This window comes from Phycodurus eques, chromosome 3 (assembly GCF_024500275.1).
Source record: "Phycodurus eques isolate BA_2022a chromosome 3, UOR_Pequ_1.1, whole genome shotgun sequence".
Lineage (NCBI taxonomy): Eukaryota > Metazoa > Chordata > Actinopteri > Syngnathiformes > Syngnathidae > Phycodurus > Phycodurus eques.
This window is the reverse complement of record NC_084527.1, coordinates 18,137,541-18,152,669: the sequence shown is the minus strand read 5'-3', so window position 1 is coordinate 18,152,669 and position 15,129 is coordinate 18,137,541. Positions and strand designations below refer to the sequence as shown.

The 15,129-nt window shown below is 44.3% G+C and overlaps 1 protein-coding gene across 4 annotated transcripts in view; it reads right to left on the bottom strand.

Annotated features, from left to right (window-relative positions):
• The window catches only part of LOC133400079 (netrin receptor UNC5C-like), a 332,980-nt gene that overhangs the window by 84,616 nt on the left and 233,235 nt on the right, over positions 1-15,129 (bottom strand). The window lies entirely within an intron of this gene.

The window sequence follows — 15,129 nt, the reverse complement described above, 5'->3', positions numbered from 1 at the left end:
TTAACATAGCTCAGCAAAAATAAGTAATCATATTGGATTTTTCACGGTGGCAAACAAGTAGTCTTGAAGGGATTTGGACTGTATCACAGCAATTGTGACTCATATCATTGGCAAATCATATCAGGACAAGCATCATTTGATAATTTGCAGTTCAGCTCAACATATAATAAATACATGAATTGCAGAGATAATACAGTGTGCTTATAATTTCATAACTCATAAGTCAATTTCCTGCTGTTTAATCGCCCTGTCACTGATGGGCCATGGGTTCAATTCTCCTTCTGCAAGATGCTGACTGCTCCACAAGGTGACGTTCGTTTCTCGCCATTTGAAGCATGCAGGCAGCATTTCACAGTCATACTATTTGCTGCAAGGGTGCCTCGCTACTGAAATGATAAGTGTGTGTCACAAACAAAACGGATTACTTTGAGACTTGGTCATGCGAAATGGTAACGCACTGCTTAATAGCGTAGATTGAGAGTAGTAGTGTCATGAACTTGCTAAATAATGAGCCAAACGCTTAACGGAATAGATTGACTAGTTTGGCAGTAGCTTGAACTTGCTAAATAGTGAGCCGAATGTTTAAGAGAAAAGACTGTATTGCAGTGGCTTTTACGTTCCAAATAGTGAGCCAACAACTAATTGAATACATTGACTATTTGAGTAGCAGCTTGAACTTGACAAATAGTATAGTAGTATACTTAACAGAATAGCTTTACAAGTGTAGCAGTAGCTTGAAATGACCAAATACAGAGCCAACGCTTAACAGAAAAAAAGTGAGTAGGGATACAGTGGCTTGTACTTACCAAATCGTGAACCAACAATGAATAGAATACATTGACTAGTAGAGTTGTGGCTTGAACATGCCAAATAGTGAGCCAACAGCTAACAGAATAAATTGACTGATGATGTAATGGCTTGAACTTGCCAAATAGTCCGCCATTTCGGAACAGAATACGAATGCAGAAGAGTGACTAATAGACTACACTTGCAAGTATACTAGTTGCTTGAACTTGTCAAATCGTGAGCAAACACTAAACAGCATTCATTGACTAGCGACGCAGTGGTTGCTTGAACTTGCTAACGCATAATTGCCTAAATAATATTTCAGAGGTCTGAACCTGTCAAATGGCGAGCCAACCCTTTTTCACATTGATACCCTATTTATAACAGTGGACGTCCTTGTTGGAAAGACCCACTGATAGACTGGCAAAGATCAGGTGGAATAAGTTGTCTAACTTCATCGACACACCCAAGTTCTTCAACATAAATGCGGCAACAACTATAAAACTGGACAAGAAGTGCTGTGTGTGACAGTGTCGCAGCATGTGTCACAACACGGTGTTCATTCATCTGTGACAACACTGTCAGGAACGCCGAGGGCAGCGCGGGTGCAGCCGCCTTGACAAGGCCGCGCCGCCGACACTGTCATGTCGCTCGTCAATCCGCACATTTGTCTCGGAAAGAAAAATGTCAAATAGGCGGCGAGGAGGCCGCAGGAAGACAGAGACAGAGAGTGACAAAGACAAAATAAAAGCGCAGAGGGGCGAGCGACACCATGGGGGGGAGAATTTGTGTGTGTGTGGGTGGGTGGGTGGGCAGACGTGGAGGTGGACATCACAGTAAGTCTTTCTATTGTCCTTTGTATGACTTTGTAATGACTTTTACCATTGAGGAAAGACTGACATTGCATGCAACTTGCCAAATAGTGAGTTGACACGTAATAGATTAAATTGATGGGCCAAATACTGAGCAAACGCCTATTATATATTATTATTTTCTCTGACAATGCCAAGGAACTATGTTGAAGTGTGAGGAGGAGCGCCTGCTAATAGAAATAGAAAAGTATTGCTTTGGTGCCATTTTGTGGGATCTATAGGCAATTATAAACCTTTTTCGCGGAATCACTTACTCACAGATTTTCACTATGTGATGCAATTGCTTGAAACAAATAGTGAGGCATCGATTGACAACTAGCATTGCAGTGGCAACTTGAACTAGCCAAATAATGAGCTACATGCTTCACTGAATGAGATTTACTAGTCTTACAGTTAGTTGCTTGAATTTGGCAAATAACGAGCATAACTGAGTAAGTAAGTATTACAGTCGGATGAACTTGCTATATAGTGAGGCATCAATAAACAGCATATACTGAATCGTTCTGAAGCCAAATATATAGCAAACAATTACCAGAATAGAGCAGTGATTTCCAACCTTTATGGAGCCAAGGAACATATTTTACAATTGAAAAATCTCACGGCACACCAACAAACAAAAATGTCACAGAAAGAGGATACATTACTTATTGTATGTACCACCTGCCATCTAATAGAATAGCATTTATGTGTTCTGTCTGTCACTATGCCTCACTGGCATAACTAGATGGAAAAAAGATACATTATTTCATGTAAATAAATATTTTTTGAGAAATTACGTATTTTCCCACGGCACAGCTGTAGAGCACTCGCGGCACACTGGTTGAGAATCACCGGAATAGAGTGACTAGCGAATAATAACGATAATATAATATATGCATACAAATACAATGATATTAACAGCATACAATACATTGACAAGTGTTGCATTGTGGCCAAATAATGAGACAAACATTAATCAGCAGAGACTGACTGGTGTCAGGGGTGGCTTGAACTTGCAAAAAAAGCGAGCCAACACGTGTTTAGCCAAAGTCAAACCTCACAATATAGAGAAGTACAATTAAGTGATCAGTGGCTTGCCATCTCGCTTTATTCTCAGCAGAGAAAATAATAGGTTGCCGGTGACAAAACAAAAACAATGCGTAATGAGACGCTTCTGTCTTTGGACATCTTAATTGTTAGTTCAAGTGTACATTTCCAGTTAGTGACAAACTGAAATAGCCAAATGCTCTTTGGCCAAAGAAGGTCAAAATAAACATAGAACTTCTGTGTGGGAAGAAAAACCACACATCTCCATAAAGGCAGAATAATTGATAGTGTTTGCATTGGATATCAAAGTGAGGCATCGATGGACAGCGCGAATAACGAATAGTGTTAAAGCGGGTTGAACTTGCCAAATAGTGAGTCAATGCTCAACAGAATAGATTGACTTCGTGTACAGTGGGTTGAGTTGACCAAATAGTGAGGCATCTACTAACAGAATACCATGACTAGCGTTGCAGCCGCTGCTTGAATTTGCCAAACAATGAGCCAACAGTTAAACAAAATTCACTAGCACTACAGTGAGTAGCAATGAAAGCTTAAACGTGCCAATTAGTAAGTCAACCACACCAGAAAAAAAAAGACAAAAGTCGCAGTGTCTTTAACTTGCCAAATATATATATATATAAATATATAATATAGTGGTGGCTAAATCCTGCCAAATAACGTGCCAAAAGATGAAAATAATAGATTTGATGCTGTTTTAATGGGTTAAACTTGCCAAATAGTAAGGCAACATTTAACGGAAAAGATTTGTTAGATTTAATAGCGTTTGTGGCAGAGACTTGGACTTGCCAAATACTGAGGCACTGATACTCAACTACTGTTGCAGCAGGAGCTTAAATCTGACAAATAATGAGCCAAACGCTTAACAAAATAGATTTTGAGTTCCCCCACTAGGTCATGTTTTTTTAAAGTAATCATTTTTCGTGGGTTTTTAGAGCATACGTTATTGTAATGCCCCTGCATGTGGGAAAGGAGAACCATAGTTGCTGATGCACTTTTAGCTGTTTATTGAACAGTGACAAAATAGTAAAACACAGACACTCAGCTGCTGTCAGCCATATCTCACGTCCAGACACTCCCACACATAATCACCACCGTCACACGCAACCCGACCAGGCCCCGCCTCTTAAAGGTATATCCACACTGTAATACATTTTCTACACATTTTATGCTTGCAATTTTTGGGGGGTGGTCAAATATGTTTACTAGCTGTTGAAAAAGGTGTCTTCTAATAAGTTCAATTGTGTTTTAATAAGTTTAAAGGCATTGAAAGCATGTGTGAGTAGTAAAATGATAAAAATGTTTCTAATTTTGCGGCTTTTCACCTATTGCTGGTGTCTCTGGAACGTATCCCCTGCGAGAAACGTGGGTTCACTGTATTAGTGTTGTAGTGGGTTGAATTTGCCATATACACTGTACAGACAGTGAGCCAACACTAATCAGAATACATTTACTAGTGCTGCCAGAGGTTTAGACTTGCCAAATAGTGAGATGGCGAGTGAGGAAAAATGTGTGTGTGCTTGTGCTTGTCCACTAATGTGCACACACACCATTAGATAATGATCCTAATCCGTCCCCAACATGGCCAGACTCCAGACGACAGTACAGTCCCTCGCAAACAATAACCTCCAAAAAGCCGCGCTTCCTCCCATTTGTAAATTGTTCCGCCGCATCGATATACTGTTTTTTTCCCACTCCATTTTTAATAATCCTAACGGCAGCGTTGGGAATAAATAAGAGATTGCCGACTAATCTGCGGATTACGGTGATGATTTCTGACAGAGGTTGTTGGGGGGATGGAGGTAGAATACGAGTGCGGGGGGCTTACTACGCTCGCTCAAAGAGGATTAAGGTAAGGATCTATTTGGGTGGGAGGGGGCATCGCATAAATTGTTTCATTTCCAGGAAATCCTTCACACAAACACTCACGTGCACAAGCAACCTTGTATACTGTTCCAGTGGTGGGTTGAACTTGCCAAATAATGAGCCGTCGTGTAACAGAATAGAGTGGTTTGTGTTACAGTAGTTTGACCCTTCTAAATTGTGAGGCAGCGGTTGATAACCTCCAAATAGTGAGCCAACACTTAATGAAACAGTGTGACTTGTGTTGCAGTTGCTTGGACTTGCCAAATAGTGAGGCACTGAATAAAATCATTTATTGACTAGTGTTGCGGCAACTGCTTGAACTTGTCAAATAGGGAGCCAACATGTAACAGAATAGACTGACTAGTTTTCCAGTGGATTGAACTTGGCAAATAGTGACCCAACATTTAATATATTTTCTAGTTTTACAATGGCTTGAACATTCCAAATAGTGAGCCAAACGCTTAACACAAAAGATTGACTCGTGTTGCTTGTCCTTGCCAAATAATGATCTGAAGGCTTAATAGAATAGATTTGCTAGTGTATTTGTGGCATGAATTGACCAAATAATGAGCCATATGCTCAGTAAAATAGATGTACTAGTTTATCGTGAACTCGCCAAATAGAGCACCAGCACTTCACAGACTATAATTACTAATTTAGCAGGGGCTTGAACTTGCCAAATAATGAGCGGAAGGCTTAGCCTGTTAACGACACCATCTAAGAAATGAGATGACGTTATTGTGTGTGTCTGTGTGTGTGTTTTTTTTTTTTCCTGATGGGGAAAAGGAACGCGTCTATTTGAGGGAGGTGGAACTGGTTGATGCACTAACCCGCTAGTTGTATCTTTCTGTGCAAGTATACCTAATGGTGTGGTCGTCTTATATAACTTTCTTTGTGCGATCGTAGGTTTTTTTTTTCCCCGACTCCCACGCCATCTCGGCGACAGCAACAGCTGGATGGACTGTACCGCACTTGTTGTGTGTTGCTCAAAGACAATTTAAACACAGACAAATCCCGTCGAATGACGGGCAGGTTTTCCGGAGCGATAGACTCTGTGTTGCCACGAGTGACGGACGTCTCAATCCGCGTCACCCTGCTCAGTATCCATAATATTCAAGTGAAGGATTAGAGTGCAACATATAAGGTCGAGTGGAGGTTGATCAAAAGTCATTCTTTAGGGGAGCTAATTTAGGGTGAGGATGGAGTGGGTAAGAATGTGACAGCAACTTGACCCGGCTCCAGACGTGTATCCAGTTACAGTCTGACACTCAGTGTGTGTGTGTGCGCGCGCGCGTGTGTGTGTGCATGTGTGTGTGCGTATGTGTGCGTGAGTTTGTGTATGCGTGTGTTGAGGTTAGACACGTGGAAGGGCCTGTCACCACACACTGATGTGTAAATTACCCTGCGGCTGGGCCAGTCACTCACACACTGACACGCACACGCACGCACGCACACACACACACACACACACACACACACACACACACACACACGCACACACGCACCTGCTATGTACTGTGCTGTCTACTGGGCTTTGAGCAAGACCTTTGGGGTCACTGTTGCTCTTTGGGTTGCGCGTTAAAATGTATCACGCTGTCAGACCGAGGTATCCCTCTCCTGCCTCCTAATGACTGTCGCTTGGAGGTGAGGTAGACAAAAGTATTTGCACCCCCTTGCCTATTACAGCAAGTAAACATAAAGACAAAAATTAATTGAGCTGTTCCCAACGAAAGGCGCCACATTATATGCACCAGTCGGAGAGTGACATGGTAACAAACAACAACAATGGAGGAGAACAAGTGTCTGATGTATTGACTTATGTTGGCCAGGGTAACTTTTTATCTAAGAGGAGACTTAAGGGCCACTTCATCAAAGCGGAGACACAAGGATTGGGACACATGCCCATTAGACACACTAGGAAACAACAACAACAATGGAGGAGAACAGGAACAAAGGGCAGCTACAGGAAATCGGAGACTGTGGAGTTTGATACAGTGTGACAGGGTAAGCTAACGCTACTATTTGCAGACAAACTCGAACAAACAAGGAGGAAAACAAGGGCGTCCTACATTTATACTTTTGTTAGCCACAGTTAAGAGAAACATTTTATTCGAGAGGACACGAAAGGCAGCACAGCAGAGACTGTGGAGTATAATACTGCATCGCAACAGGGTAAGCTAATGTTAGCATGTGTGTGTGAAATTATGGAGTTGTTTGCAGCTCATTTGATCTGAGAGGAGACGAAGGGCCGCAACAGCAAAGCGGAGACATAGGGTATAATATTGCAGCATACAGAGCTAGTAAGTCATAGTGACATAGATGCAAGATGGCGCCTAGCCGTGTGGTCGCCTCGGTTACGCGCTCTCGAGTATTGTTTTTGTTTTCGTGTTTTTCGTTCGTCTTACATTACACGACTCACTTACACAAGGGGAGACTTGTTAAGCATGAAGGAGGTTACTCCGGACTTTCTTTCACCAACTTTCGCAAATCCGCTCAGTTTTTCCCCTGAGTTACTCACCGGAGCAGCGACCGCGGTCTTTGGCGCATGGAGGCGGAGGCGATGCCACAGAGGGAAGAGAGCCGGCATCCAGGTGAAACTCCGCAAGAGAGGATACAGACTGGCGTTTCAGTCCATCCACCTCGCGAATCTATGGTCCCTACCCAACAAATTGGACGAGCTCCATCTTCTGATAAAGACCAGTAAAGACTTCCGCCGCCATGTGCTTTACGGTGACTTGGCTTTTTGACGCTGTACCCGATGGCGCCGTCATGCTTCCATCTTTATAGGTCAGACCGCGACATGGAATCTTCGGGTAAAACAAAAGGCGGTGGGATATGCTTCTATATCAACGAATAATGGTGTACGGACGTTACGGAGCTCAGCACACACTGCAGCGCGCATTTGGAGTCGCTGTTTTTGAACTGTAAGCCATTCTACTCGCCGCGTGAGTTCGCATCATTCATTCTGGCTGGTGTCTACATTCCGCCTCAAGCTAACACGAACGTCGCACTGCTAATGCTCGCCGAACAAGTAAACGAAATTGGAAAAAAACACCCGGACTCACCCCTCATTATTCTCGGGGACTTTAACAAAGCTAAACTCAACCACAAACTCCCTAAATACAAGCAGCACATCGACTATCCCACCAGGGAAATTAACATTTTAGACCACTCCTGTACTATGTTAAATAACTCATACCGTACCAAACCTCGTGCAGCCCTGGGCTCGCCTAATCACTGCTTAATACACTTAATACCGACATACAGGCAAGAACTTAAACAGTGAAAAAGTGGACCAATGAAGCAAAGATGGAACTTCAAAGCTGTTTAGACTGCACAGACTGGAGTGTCTTTGAAAATTCAGCTGGCAGCCTGGATGACTATACGGACACTGTCACATCCTATATCAGTTTCTGTGCAGGTTTGTGTCCCAACAAAGTCATTTCGCACATTCAATAACAACAAGCCTCGGTTCACTGCCAAACCTAAGCAACTTCGCCAAGCTAAGGAGGACGCATATCAAAGCGGGAACAGGGCCCTGTATAATCGAGCTAGAAACCTGCTGACTAAAGAAATTAACATTGCAAAGTTGGAAAAACAGTTTAGCTTCTAACAACACTAAATCAGTCTGGCATGCATTGCAATCGCTGACCAATTACAAGCGACGATCCCCCCAAGCTGAGAACAATAGCACACTAGCCAACGACTTGAACACTTTCTACTGCAGATTTGAAAAGGACACTTTCACACCCCACACCCACCCAGCCACACCACCGGCCACAATCACACATCTGACTTCTGCGTTGACCATCCACGAACAGGATGTGAGACGCATCTTCGAACAACAAAAGTTTAACAAAGCGGCAGGCTATGTCCTTTGTTTCAAAGCACCGTCTTGGTTTCTACCACCCACAGCGTGCAAAAAAGTGCCTCATAAATAAATAAACAGTGAAATCAAACAAAAACAACACCAGAAGAGAAAACGCTTGCCACTTGTTGCCAATCCTTCGTAAATTCGGTCCCGTTGAACTGCTGAACTCTACCCGGCTGATTCTGGGAGCTTTTTAACCATCAGCTTTAAAAAGTCTTTCTACGGGGGGCCTAAAGAGATTTACTTTTGTTTCTGAAGGATTTGATCCTCTGCGCTTGAAAATGCGCCGTCTCCCGGGGAGCTTCGGCTGCCAAGAGATGAAGCTGTCAAAGCATCGATCAGCATGTAGTGATGCAATTATCCATCCATCCATTTTCAACACCGCTCATCCTGGTTAGGGTCGCGGGATGCTGGAGCCTATCCCAGGCGACTTCGGGCGAAAGGCTGACTACACCCTGAACTGGTCGCCAGTCAGTCACGGGGCACACATGTAGACACGGACAACCATCCGCAATCACATTCACACCGTCACTGATTGGGAACTGAACCCACGCTGCCTGCACCCAAAGTCAGGCGAATGTACCACTACACCACAAAGGAAGTCTGCCATTTCCTCCAGGGTCCTCCCAAACTAACTTCACCTGCAGATTTTGTTCGATTGCTACCAAATTTGAACCACGGATACCCTAAATTGTGAGACATTTCTGTTTTTGACAAAGTGTGTAGGCCAAGCATGGTGGTACAAATGGATGACTTGCTATAAAAAAAAAAGAAACTAATAGCTCAGCTCCACAAGTTTAAAGCTTGACGAATCACAAATACAAATAAATGTTGTGTGTGATGAAGTAGTATTGTAAAATAACTAATTACAGTGCTACTCTGGAAAAAAATGTTTTTTTGGGGGTCTGGAATGGATTAATGATATTTTTATTCATTTTAATGGGGAACATTTATTTGATATATCAATAAATTGGGTTACGCGCTTGGTCACAATGACTTAAACTTGTAAGGCATGCTACCACTGTACTTTCAAATGGCAATAACTAGTATTGCTTTAAAGTATTATTTTAAAGTATTACATTTTGATGTACTTGTCCAACAATGGTGATTAGTGCATACATGTTTTCTTTTTTAGGCCAGCTTATGCCTAACCCTCTGCAAGGGGACCACTTTTGTTGCGGTTACAGTTACCGGCAGCAAATCTGGCTCTGAAAGCACCAATTGTTGTGCTTACATAAGCCTTGTAAATGTGCGGAGGGCGTCTACACGTGTAGAAGTTATGCGTAAAATTGAAGGTAAACATTTGTGTGTATGGAAGAAGTGGAGGCTTCGATGACGGCGCTAGCTGGCCACATTACGACGCGGGTATCGCATATCAGGGCGCCGACCTCATCACATTGACAGTTTTACAGCAGCCCATCAAGCGGTCAACACTGCCGAGCTATTATTAGAATTGAGTTTTTTTTAAGCTGGGGTCGCTCGAAAGCTGTCAGTTACAAACGAAGATGTGCAGGAACAAGAATGAAGAGAAATGTTTTCTTCTTCATGGTGAATCCTCCACATTATTAACTCACTCAGCCCACATGAGATGTCCAACTAAAAAATACCTTGGGGATGTATCATTGCCAATCTGTCTAGGATACCTGCCCAGTACCCGATTGGGGCTCATTTGGGTAAATTAGTTGGAGTTTGTCAAAAATACACGCCCTGGAATTTGCCCGAAATGGCTGCTTTAAACCAGAATGGCCAATGTCCTGTTCTATTTCAGGCATGGGTCCGCCTTCATTTTTTATGCGTCCTTTTATGATGGACATCTATCCATCCATTTTCCGTACCCCTTATCCTCACTAGGGTCGCGGGCATGCTGGAGCCTATCCCAGCTATCTTGGGGCAAGAGGCAGGGTACACCCTGAACTGGTCGCCAGCCAATCGCAGGGCACATATAAACAACCATTCGCACTTACATTCACACCTACAAGCAATTTATAGTCTTCAATTAACCTACCATGCATGTTTTTGGGGTGTGGGAGGAAACCTGAGTAACCAGAGTAGCGTTGGGCATCGTTTGAATTTGAGCAATTACGGTTCCGATTCCAGTTCCTGAGTTTGATTCTGATTCTTTTAGGGGGCTGGGTCAAAAAGGTTTGCATGGTTTATATAAAGGGTGTCCAAATTATGAACATCCATTTTCTTAGCAGTCCGCAGCATAGACCAAAATGAACATTTGACTCGAGGTTCTTTGTAACCAGTATCAATATCAAACCTATGAACTAAAAGGCAATGTGTGTGGAACTAACTCAATTGACTTAATATTCATTAATTAATGTTTCAGCTAAAAGTTAAATATAGCATTGTTAAAATAGTTATTTTAACTGTTTTAACTATTTTATTTTTTCACTCAACCAGTTGAGAGAGTTGACTTCACTGAGTTATTATTAAAATAACTATTTTAACAATGCTATGTAGCTGCCTCTGTATTCTGTTTCATCACATCAAATGGTTTATATGTGCAAGTTTTAACTTGACTTCTTGTTTTAAGCTTGTAGCCTTTTATTTTGAAGTGTACGCACCGGAACTCAGCATTTCGGCATGAAAAGTAACTTTACATGGCACCAGTGATTTAAAAAAAATAATGTATTTCAATTTTAATGGATGGGACCAAATGCTCTAAAACGCTGATTCCTTCCCCTAACCACCGATGAGGCACAAGGTTAGTGTTTGTGATACTGTGAGACAATGTTTATGTGAATTTTGTCCCAATTCATTGTGATGTGAAGTTGCTATGGTGAAGTTTTAGCCCAATGTTAAGCTTTTTTTTTTTTTCTGTCATCGGTGCATACGTTGGTTTGAAGACTAAAATAAACGCTAAAAACCATCAGTGCAAAGGTGCAAGCAACCGTTTACCTTGTTAGCTGTCTCAATGTTGACATTGAGGTAGTTTATTGTTTCACTCACCCAATTGACTGAGAGTTGACTTCACTGAAGCGCCACGCGATGTAGGCTGATGCTTGCAGCGCGTCAGACGCTACACATCGTGAAAGCCTCCTTCGCACAATATAATCTTATTCCAAGTGTTGCACTGAGGCGACCGGTCATTAATTTTAACAAAGAAGACAATTTTGTGCGCCGCCGCCCCCATTGGGCACAAGCACGTCATCGTGCCCGTTCTTCGTTAGTTTACGCAACTTCTTCGTTGCTTTTCGCCACTTCTTCTTCACGGCTGGAGGACGAGGCATTGAAACTGGGAACCGAAATTTTCAAATTTGAACGGTTCCGGGAAAACTGGAACATTAGTTCCAGATTCTCAATGCCCAACCCTAAACCGGAGAAAACCCACACAGGCACTGGGAGAACACGCAAACTCCAGACAGGCGGGGCTGGGATTTGATCCCCGGTCCTCAGAACTGTGAGGCAGATGTGGTAACCAGTCATTCACCGTGCCAGCCTTATGACAGACATGTCCACCCAATTTTGTGGTGATCAGTGAAACTGGTGTCGGGGGCGCAAATTGTCTGTAACTTCCCTGGCGCCTTTTCATGGAGAATGTCCTAAATGATCATCAAACTTTGACGACATGCTGCGCCCAAATTAGATGGCGCAAGCAAAAAGCTTCACCCTTTAGCGTTGCCCATTTGTCTAGATAGGTGTTTCCTCACAATTTCTTTTTTTGTTTGTTTTGTTTTAATTTTCCAAGGGGCGCCACTGAGTGAGTTTTGGAGGTTTGTGTTCAGGAGCCCCAAAGTCTTCACATTTTCACACAGGCTTGCCAAAATGAGTGACTTCGGGCATGTTGTGGCCCCCACATTTGTAAATGCAGCAAGTCCTTTGTCCCTAAAAATAAAAAAAGTGAGGAGAGATAGTGGCTGGAAGCGGAGGTCATCGGCGGGTTTGAGACTCGTATTCATCTCATCAGCTACAGTGGATGCCAGACGGAGCAATCCATTTACCCCAAGATCCCATTATGACACCAGAAAGGGAACTAACTGAACACAATCACATAACAGCTTTGGATTTTTATATATATTGACGTGTGTCTATGTGTGTGTGTCTGGTAAATACAGTAGCCCACCACAGCATGAGGTACACAATCTAATGAGAGCCAATGCGAGTGTTCTGTTAAAAGTGATACCAACGCTCATTCGAGCGCAGACCTACAACATAATTACATTTTATCACAATTTATAGTGTTACTCCGTATAGTGTGGATAATTGCCTATAGATGCCACATGATGGCAGAAAGCCACTACGTTTTGACGAAACGAAGCTCCTCAAATCACTTCATTGTCACCAAAATGCCAGGATGTTGGAAAATAGGTGAATTTTTCACCAAATAATTAAGTCCCTTAAAAATGGCAAACATCAAATATGCGGGGGTTCACTCTATATTTTTTTCAGCAGGTCAGCTGGAACACACCCTCCGGTCCCCCTTCTTAAAAAGGGGGACCACCACCCCAGTCTGCCAATCCAGAGGCACTGTCCCCGATGTCCACGCGATGTTGCAGAGGCGTGTCAACCAGGACAGCCCCACAACATCCAGAGCCTTTAGGAACTCCGGGCGAATCTCATCCACCCCCGGGGCCCTGCCACCGAGGAGCTTTTTAACTACCTCGGTGACCTCAAACCCAGAGATAGGAGAGCCCGCCTCAGAGAACTCTGCTTCCTCATGGGAAGGCGTGTCGGTGGAATTGAGGAGGTCTTCGAAGTATTCTCCCCACCGACTCACAACGTCCCGAGGAGGGTGTGTTCCAACTACAGGGGGATCGCACTGCTCAGCCTCCCTGGTAAGGTCTATTCAGGGGTGCTGGAGAGGAGGGTCCGTCGGGAAGTCGAATCTCAGATTCAGGAGGAGCAGTGTGGTTTTCGTCCTGGCCGTGGAACAGTGGACCAGCTCTACACCCTCGCCAGGGTCCTCGAGGGTGCATGGGAGTTCGCCCAACCAGTCTACATGTGTTTTGTGGACTTGGAGAAGGCGTTCGACCGTGTCCCTCGGGGAGTCCTGTGGAGGGTGCTTCAGGAGTATGGGGTACCGAACCCCCTTATACGGGCTGTTCGGTCCCTGTACGACCGGAGTCAGAGTTTGGTCCGCATATCCGGCAGTAAGTCGGACTCGTTCCCGGTGAGGGTTGGACTCCGCCAAGGCTGCCCTTTGTCGCCGATTCTGTTCATAACTTTTATGGACAGAATTTCTAGGCGCAGCCAAGGCGTAGAGCGGGTCCGGTTTGGTGGCCTCAGTATTGGATCTCTGCTTTTTGCTGATGATGTGGTTCTGTTGGCTTCATCAAACCGTGAGCTCCAACTCTCACTGGAGCAGTTCGCAGCCGAGTGTGAAGCGGCTGGGATGAGAATCAGCACCTCCAAATCTGAGACCATGGTCCTCAGTCGGAAAAGGGTGGCGTGCCCTCTCCAGGTCGGGGATGAGATCCTGCCCCAAGTGGAGGAGTTCAAGTATCTTGGGGTCTTGTTCACGAGTGAGGGAAGAATAGCACGGGAGATCAACAGACGGATCGGTGCAGCGTCTGCAGTGATGCAGACTTTGTGTCGGTCCGTTGTGGTAAAGAAGGAGCTTAGCCGAAAGGCAAAGCTCTCAATTTACCGGTCGATCTTCGTTCCTACCCTCACCGATGGTCATGAGCTGTGGGTCGTGACCGAAAGAACGAGATCCCGGATACAAGCGGCCGAAATGTGTTTCCTCCGCAGGGTGTCCGGGCTCTTCCTTAGAGATAGGGTGAGAAGCTCGGTCATCCGGGAGGATCTCAGAGTAGAGCCGCTGCTCCTCCGCATTGAGAGGAGCCAGATGAGGTGGCTGGGGCATCTGATTCGGATGCCTCCCGGACGCCTCCCCGGTGAGGTGTTCCGGGCACGTCCCACCGGGAGGAGACCCCGGGGACGACCCAGGACACGCTGGAGAGACTACGTCCTTCGGCTGGCCTGGGAACGCCTCGGGATCCCTCCGGAAGAGCTGGATGAAGTGGCTGGGGAGAGGGAAGTCTGGGCGTCCCTGCTAAAGCTACTGCCCCCGCTACCCGACCCGGATAAGCGGTAGAAAATGGATGGATGGATGGATGTCAGCTGGAGCCTATCCCAGCTGACTTTGGAGCGAGGCGGGGTACACCATGGACTAGTTGCCGGTCAATCTCAGGGCACATAAACAAACATTCAAATTTACACCTAAGAAACAATTTAAAGTTTTTAATGAACCTAACATGCCCATTTTTGGAATGTGGGTGAAAGCTGGCGTGTGAAGATTCTAACCTAGATTGCCTGGCTGTGAAGCCGAACTATGAACCACTTACCACTGTGCTGCTGCTGAGTTGTCCAATAACATCACAATAATAATAACCCTTGCGAGGTGGTGATAGTGTTGTTTTAATGCCGAGTAGCCATGACGTCATCATGTTAACCCTCCCTATCAAAGCTCCCAATGATAGCATTGACTTGATCAATAAATAATGTACTTGTAAACAGATAAGCCAACTTTGTCCAGTTAGCTGATTTCGCTTAAAAGTGCAATGCGACACAAACGGAAACCTCTCAGATCCGACTCTTTCGAGGTTGTACAAACTGTTCATTTTCATTACAAAAAAATCTACCACTGAAGTGTATTTTCAATATATTTTATAAAGGAAATTTTTCCCAAATACAAAAAATGTGTGGTCTGGCCTAAACAAACAAGTGCTAGGTGACATTTAG